The 8,410-nt window shown below is 33.1% G+C and overlaps 1 long non-coding RNA gene across 2 annotated transcripts; it reads right to left on the reverse strand.

Moving 5' to 3' along the window:
- Positions 1-927: 927 nt before the first annotated feature.
- Positions 928-6,850, reverse strand: LOC145166208 (uncharacterized). 2 transcript variants are annotated; one of them, XR_013740425.1, is made up of 4 exons: positions 6,499-6,850; positions 1,846-2,150; positions 1,292-1,767; positions 928-1,218 (listed from the first exon to the last, which is right to left on the reverse strand). It is a non-coding gene; the product is annotated as an uncharacterized LOC145166208 (long non-coding RNA). The 2 variants fall into 2 exon arrangements; XR_013740424.1 differs by having other exon boundaries at positions 1,846-2,160.
- Positions 6,851-8,410: the final 1,560 nt, after the last annotated feature.

Consider the following 8,410-nt stretch of genomic DNA (forward strand, 5'->3'; position numbering starts at 1 on the left):
TTTAAATAATTGCAAATATTTTTTTTATGTTAATACATTATTTTTTAAATTTAAAAAATATTGAATTATTTTTTATGAAATCTTATGGTTTTTGTATTTGTGCAACATCATATTAAATATATCTATCATAATTTTTGTATATAGATATATTTAAGTTGTTTGGAATCAACTTGTCTGCTCGCGATCAGGTTATATTATTATACTAGATTGTGATGTTTTGAAATAGAAAAATATATTCTAAAACACATAAAATTCAATTTCAGATGTTCGGGTCTCGTGAGGAATTGTTTGAATGGACACAAAACACAGCAAGATCTCTAGGATATGTCATTATCACGAAAATATCAAAAGCATATGTGAACGGATTCGTGTACAAAGTCATACTTGCATGTGATCGTAGTGGAGAGTATAAAGCTATTAACACAATTAGAGCATCTGGAAGCAGAAGACTAATTGTAAATTTGAATTGCAAGGAAAGTATTCAAAAGTATTTGATCGATGGATGCTAAGGGTAAAATGTGATGAACATAATCATGCACCTGCACAACATATGGAGGGTCATTCGTTTGTACGATGGTTATCTATTGATGAGAATCGTTTGGTGGCAAATTTAACAAAAAAACATGTAGTGTCACACCATACTATTTGAGTCTTCAACATGGATGGCATACACGGAAAACTATGAACGACTTCAATCAATGTTCACAGATTATCCACGTAAGCTTGTTTATTGACTATGTTTTAAATCAAAACCTTCATATTACTATTTATGTACTTATTTGTTAATTTATTTTACTTCGCAAGTGTTTTGAGATATGTAGAGGATACATGGTTAAATAAGTACAAAGAAATGTTTGTATTGGTTTTGGTTGATCAACATCTAAATTTTGGAAACCGCACATCCAATAGAGTTGCACACATTCCAAGTTAAAGAAATTTCTGGACTCCCCAAATTGTAATCCAGATATATTTGTGCAACGGATTACTGAAATTGTGCAGTCACAAGTAACTTCGATCAACGAAAGTTTTGAAAACAACATATGTTATTGCTACAATCACCACAATTTGAAGTGCTTCTGGTTACTGCATGGTTTTGTTTCGAACGAAGCTTTAGATATAATATTAGGAGAGCTTCAAAGGTTGAATGATCTAAATTCAGACTCCTCGAATTGTGGTTGCATACTTTCTGTCTACTCGAATTCGGGTTCGTACGTTCAACTACCAAATACAGATAGTTTTTAAAATGTTATATAAATAATTATTTTATATTTCAATGCAGGTGAAGATATACCATTGGATTCATAGATATCGTTTGGAGGAAGCTTGATATTTCAGATACGACACCTGTAGTAGACGACAATATTTTGTGTGATGGTATAGTTGAAAATTTTAAAGAAAGCTTCAAGAAGCAATCAAAAGTCGGGAAACAAGCTTATATGAGAAAGCTACAAGAGATATATGATCCGCAAAAAACTGACATTAGAGAACCTACAGTTTAAAAAAAACACTCGTGGACGACCAAGTGTGAAGAAACATCAAAAAAAGAAAGTCAATCCTCCAAATCAAGCTCCTAGTAGATACAACTTCTCAACCACATCAGAGTTTGTTGGGTTTGATTTAAATAAAGAACCTGACTTAAATGATGAACCACCGAGCCATGATCCATTCCAACTGAGAAATATTCCAGATATATTTCATGATTACATTGACGATATACATGATGTAGAAGGTGATGGAAATTGTGGGTTTCGAGCGGTAGCCGTTTGTCTGGGGTACAATGAAGATCAGTGACTTTATAATAAAAAACAATTGTTTAAAGAGTTATAGAGTCAATATTATACATACCATAGAGTTTTTACTGACGGGTTCAACGAGGTATACGATTCATTGCGTTGGTTTAAAACACCTGCACCTTCTCGATATTGGTTGCATATGCCTTATACTGGTTACCTGATTTCCAACATGTTTCGTGTGATCGTTCATTGTTTAAGCCACGAACAATCTATGACATGCTTCCATCTTTAGAGAGGTCCCGAAGAGTTTCAACCCTACCGAGCCATTACATTGGCATATGTAAATGGCAACCATTATATGTCGGTGTTTTTGAAAGGAAATTACCCAATGTCTCCTACCACAATGTATTGGAATGCCTATAGAAGCCTGTCAGCATCTAAATGAGAAACTATGTATTGGTCTCGTTTTGAATTATACAATCAACTTATGCCTCGTAGTTCTGTAGTACCTTGGATACATATCGATTAAATGCGAATGTATTTGAACTTTTTTATTATCCGTTGCGTTGAAATATTATTTTATTATTATCGTGTGTTAAATATAATTCTTTTATATAAAATAATTTTATTAGATGCGTATAAATAATATATAACAAACGTTTTTTGTTTTATAAATTTAAAATATAAAAATGTTTTATTAAATAGATTAAATAGTTTGCATACAAATAATATATGTAATACATTTTATAAATTTAAAATATAAAAAATGTTTTATTAAATGGATTAAATAGATAATCAATTATTTGCATATCAAATAATTACTTGATCATTATAGTCAAAAAAAATTAAATTATTACTTAATCATTTTAATCATTTAAAGAAAAAGTTAATATAATGATTAGGGGGTATTACTAGAAGGTAAAGGGGGTACGGATAGCCTATGTCATTAATAAAATATATAACTAAATTAATTAAGTTGGCACTAATGAATGTATGAAGAAAAAAAAGGTTTCGAGCAATGATGAAAGCATATCAAATGATTACTTTCATGTTATCTTGAAATTGGTAAGATAAATCATTTAAGTAACCATCATAACTATTATTAGTTTTGTAATTTGACTAATAGAACAAATAAACATCAGTTTCACATATAAATATGAACCACCATAGGTGTTAGCGTTCATCAACAAAATCCACAAACTAATCCTCATATTTCTTATCCTAACAAACCAGCAACAACAGTAACTCCATTGAAAAAAAAGGATGAACTATAATAAGTGGAGATTAGACATATATGCAATTAACATCATCAAATGTTTATGTTAAAAAGCTTAGCAACAAAAAATTAAACAAAATGCAAGTGATATATTGGCGAGTGTAAATACTTTGGAAACAGAAAATCAGATGAACTTTACCTTGTTTCGAGCCATTTACCTCTGGATAGAAAATATGGAGAAGGGTGTCTGAATCATAGAGGGTTACCGACAGTTCGCCGTCGGAGTGGGGTAGAAAAGAGAAGGCTGAGAGAGAGCGACAGAAAGCAGATACACAGAGGAAAAAAGGAATGAACTAGAAGCTTGACTGAGACTAGACTGAGTAGAAAGACAAAGATTAAGGACTACAAGCTCGACGACACGCCTAGTAAGAGAAACGGAGGCCAAAGGGGCGGGATGATGGTCCACGGTCGACTTCGATTGTGCGTGATCTGTGGATTTTGGAAACGGAGACCTAAGAATTTTGCGAAGTCAACTTGGGGGTGGAGGAAAAGTGGGAAACACCAAAATTTAACTATTTGGGGAGTTTATCGCCAATTTTTAAAGAAAGAAAAATAATTTTTGTGAACATATAAATATTTATTTATATACCATATATTTATCAATATTATAATCTTTACTGTTATAATAGTTTTAAAATTAATATATAGGTACTAACTGTTACTAAAATTTTAAAATTAATTCATTATAAATTTTACAATTCTGCAATTCTTTATATATATATATATATATATATATATATATATATATATATAAATTATGTGTTCCCTTATGAACACTTCTTGCTAGGGGTTAACATATTAACCGAAAAACTGAATCATAACCAAATTAACTAATATAACCGAACCACATTTTAACTGAAGCATTACTAAAAGATATGGTTCGGTTTCCAATTTTGATTAACCGAATACATATGGTTCGGTTATGGTTTTCATCTAAAACTGAACCATTATAAACCAAACCGAACCAATAATATTAATAAATATTTTTAATATAATATAATATTAAATATATGGTATGTAATTATATTAGGAATTGAAATTTTAAAGGGTAATTGTTTCGAGTTAGATATGATAAGTAATCTTCTATCTATACAATTATATATACACAATCATTTACTTTTTATAATGATAGAACTTTACGTTTTTTTAATTTTAATAGAAAATTATTTTTATTTTTATGTCATCTTTGACCATTTTGGTTAACCGATATTAACCATTAACCGACTAAAACCGTTAACCAAAACCAATATTAACCGCTACCTAATGGTTATCGAAATACATTAGCCAATTGTAATGGTTATGGTTCGGTTTTGTCCAATAACCGAACCAAACCGCCCCATACACACCCCTACTTCTTGTTGTTCATTGGTCTATTTTTTATTCTTTTTCAAAAACTATGAGGCCACCCTCATTTCTATTGACTACAGCTACCAATGGCACTTAATGGCTGACGGTGTCCTCATAACATACTGTCTAAGAGCAACTCTAATGGACCACTAAAATGGTGCAAATCTTTTAAAAACCATTCCAATAGACCTTCAAAATCATCACCATTTTTGTGAAGCCTCTTGGTGACCTCCAAATTTGGCGTGTCTATCTCCCAACACCAATTGTACTTTTTCAATATAACTCTATTATTTTATTATATATATTATTTTTAACACCATTATAATTATCATTTTATTTTTAATGTAAAATTTTTGTGTATGGTTGAAGTGAAAACTGCATTTTAGTGTTACAAAGTCAATTTTAGTATTTTTTAGTGTTTTGTGGTTGGAGTTGGTCTAAGCCAATAGGGATTAGATTGCTGTCCACCGCTTTTCTTTCTATCTTCCGATTAAAAATCCCTAAAACCACCCCACTTCCCCATTTCTTCACCTCACCGTCGATCCACACTTGGTCTCCTCCCCCTTAAGCTACCGACCTCTAACATCGTTTCCAACCCTAAATCGGTTGAAGGAATACCCGTCGATTTCCCGTTTGGAGGTGAACTTAGACACTCTTTTCCTCTATTGAGACCACGAACGCAATCTCTTCAAAAGCTTCCGGGAGTACTTTTCCTCTTTTCACTTCTACTCCATAATCTACTAGAGAAAACCATCTCCCTTATGTGCCTCAGTTCATTCACTTTAATTCTAAATTTTGTTTTGCAAAGGCTTTTTATCCTGATAAACCCCGCCCCCGCCACTTTATTACTCTATGGGTGGTATTGAGAAAATGAGGAGCGGGAACAACATTATAGATGTTGCACCGGTATAAATTCACAATCTTCTTCTCTAAGTTTTGTTAACTTGTGTTCAATTTGAGTGAGGTTTCTCGGTTTTTATCCTTCTTTCGTGTTGCATGTAATTAGGTCATTAAGAGCTGCAATGAAAAAGGTTGGATATGTGATACAATCATGTTAGTCTTCAAATCATTTCCTTGCAAGCTTCTTACTCTGATGATTGTTATATCATAAAAGAAGTCTGTTACCTCCTCGGCTCTAATTATGTTTGGATACCTAAGTAATTTATAATTGATGATTTTCCTTTAAACATTTCATCAATCTGAAACAATAAACAATTATATTTATTGTAAATTAGTTGTAACAGAAACTTAGGGTGTAATTTCAATAGCATGAAAATTTCCAAAATGGGAAGTTGTTAGGTCCAGGCTACCTATATTTTTGTTATCATGATTAATAAATAACTTCATTGTAAATTTGGTATGCGAGATCTACATGTGTTTACTAAAGAGTATTTCACAAAAGCTGTAAACGTTTTCTTTCTTTAACTATGTGTTGAAGTTTGGAATTTGGAAAATTTCAATGGAAAGAAGGTGTAAACCAAATTCATATTTTATCTTTTTGTTTGTGTATAATGCTTAATATGTGCATATAATCTATCAGTTTATAATATATTTGTTCTATAGTGTAAGTATTATTATTTTTAATATATTCAACTTTAAGTTATGTATTATTTATGAGGTAACTACTTGATTTTTTTTAGGATTTTCTTGACTCAGGATTATTCTCAATTCAACTTTGGGCCAGTATGTGCATATCTTTCTGTAAATTATTTGAACAAATTTGTCGTTGTCTATGAATTACCTGTAAGTTGTTATTAATCTTGCTTAAATAGTTACATTTATTACAAATATTCAATATTCCAAATTCATTATATAATTTTTTTAATCACAATCTGTCTCACATGATGATTTATATGTACAAAAAGGAAGGGAACAATGATAAGGCTCGATGGTTACTTTCAATGATGATTTATATGTACAACATTATTTTCCAACACTATATATCTGAAACAATGCATAATCTGATAATAATAAAAAAAATCTAAAAAAAAGCATATTCTGAAAAATCTGAAACAAAAATAAAGTGCCAACACCAAACACCTTCAATCCTGATTTTGTTTAAGGTTTAACCAAACCTTAGTTTCAGATTGGGTCTAAGTTATTTAGCAATAAAGTAAGAAAGAGATGAAAAAATCGAATCACCTGGTGTAAGTTGAGTGAGAGTTAACCAAGGAAGAAGCCGGAGGAAGCAGTGACGGCGGACCGAGACAGCAGCAACTTAGGCGAACCATTGGCGTAGCCATTAGCATCGGAGGCGGACGCAGAGCGGATCCAGCTGCGACAGAACCGGACGAAGATTGAGGCGGAGGCAACACCGGATTGAAGGTTCGATTTGTAGAGGTGTAGTTGAGGCCGATCGGAAAAGAATGGAAGCGGAGAAGGAGTCGATTGTAGGAGCTGGAGTGTCCGTTGATTGTTGATTTTGGAATGTGGAATAGGGAAACGTGAATTTAGGTCGAGGAAAAAAGGATTGATTCCAAATGTGATTCCCAGATAATTATTTGGTTTTTAGGAGTTTTTGACATGAGGATAGTAATTTGAAAAAATATTTACGTACTTAAATATATATTTACCAATATACGGTGAAAACATATTTTTCTCTATTGATAAAAATTAAAAATTATAAATAGTAAATGGGTTCTCCACTCCGATTAATTACCCACTAGCAACAATAAATTAATACAATGTAATGTGTTAGAACAAAGTTCTATTAGGATCGATAGATTCTATGCAGGCAAACAATTAAGAACGTAATTATGAACACAAGAATGGCTTTAAAGATGTCGTATGATTAAAACTTTAACACCTCAGAAGAGCTCGATTAAGAACTTCGACTGTAGAGGTGTTTAGGGTTACAAAACAATAATAATGATGATCAAGAAGGTATCTAATGCATACATGCATGCACTATTTATACTATAACCCTACTAAATAATCACGGATGGTCAGGCCCAATCCGGATATACAAAACAAGCCCATGACGCAACACAATAATACCCAACAATCTCCCCCTTTGCGTCAATGGAGCCGAAAGCTCACTTCGGTTGAGCTGCAGAAGACTTCTTGACTGTCTTGAACACCTTCGGTATGATGGCCAAAAGAGTATGACGAAACGTGATGTACCATCGAAGCATGTCCGTGAAGTTCTTCTTGTCTGCATCAGAATTCTGCTTGCACCGATGAATGATATTGATAATGTGCTCTAAGCAGTTTGTTGAGAACAAATGTTTATCAACAATAGCGAACAGAAAACGATTGGCTTCGCCTCTTGTGAACATTACAGTTAGATGTGTAGAGTCGATTTGGCGCATCCTCATTTTGTTCATATCTCCTGGTTCCGCTGTTGGCTTGACAGTCGATTTCTTATTCATCACTTTTGCTATCTCCTGATCCATAGCAGCAACCTCATAGATGTAAGAGGCCAACATCCTCTTCAAATGATCCAGTATCGGCTCATATTCTTTCGGATTGGTGAGCAGAATGTTAAACAACAGAATCCAATCATGAGGATTCAAATTTGGAAGATCTGCTAGGGAAATAACCGACACCGAGTTTGCTGATCCTCGAGTGATTTTGAAACTAACATTTATGAACTTCCCTGTAGGCGAAGGTTTTAGTACCTTGACAGTAACTATCTTCTGTGCACTCCATGTCAAGTACTGAGGCTGACCGAACTTCAAATAAAAATCAATTAGTTCGCGATCAACTTTCGGATGAGGGAAGGGAACTTCAACAGTCGAATCAAAACAATGAAATGTAAATGCCTTTCGTGTTATAGGCATATCGAACTGTGAGTCTTTTGAATTTTCACAATCAAAAGAAGCGACAGGTTCCAGCCAGTAGACACTTGGAAACTCTATTGCCTCTTTGATGAGTATTTCCCTTGTCCAGAGAGGAAACAAGGCCTTTTTGCAGTCCAAGGCATCTTGTTCTTCCTTGTTCCTTCTCTCCCTTTCCTCAGCCTCCTTCGCAACCCTTAAGGTTTCATCCAATTCTCTGTCCCTCTTCTTTCTTTTAAGGGCCTCAGCAATAGTCTCTTCTTCTTCGTCATCAC

This window comes from Lactuca virosa, chromosome 3 (assembly GCF_052849685.1).
Source record: "Lactuca virosa cultivar CGN04683 chromosome 3, Lactuca_virosa_CGN04683_v6, whole genome shotgun sequence".
Classification (NCBI taxonomy): Eukaryota; Viridiplantae; Streptophyta; class Magnoliopsida; order Asterales; family Asteraceae; genus Lactuca; species Lactuca virosa.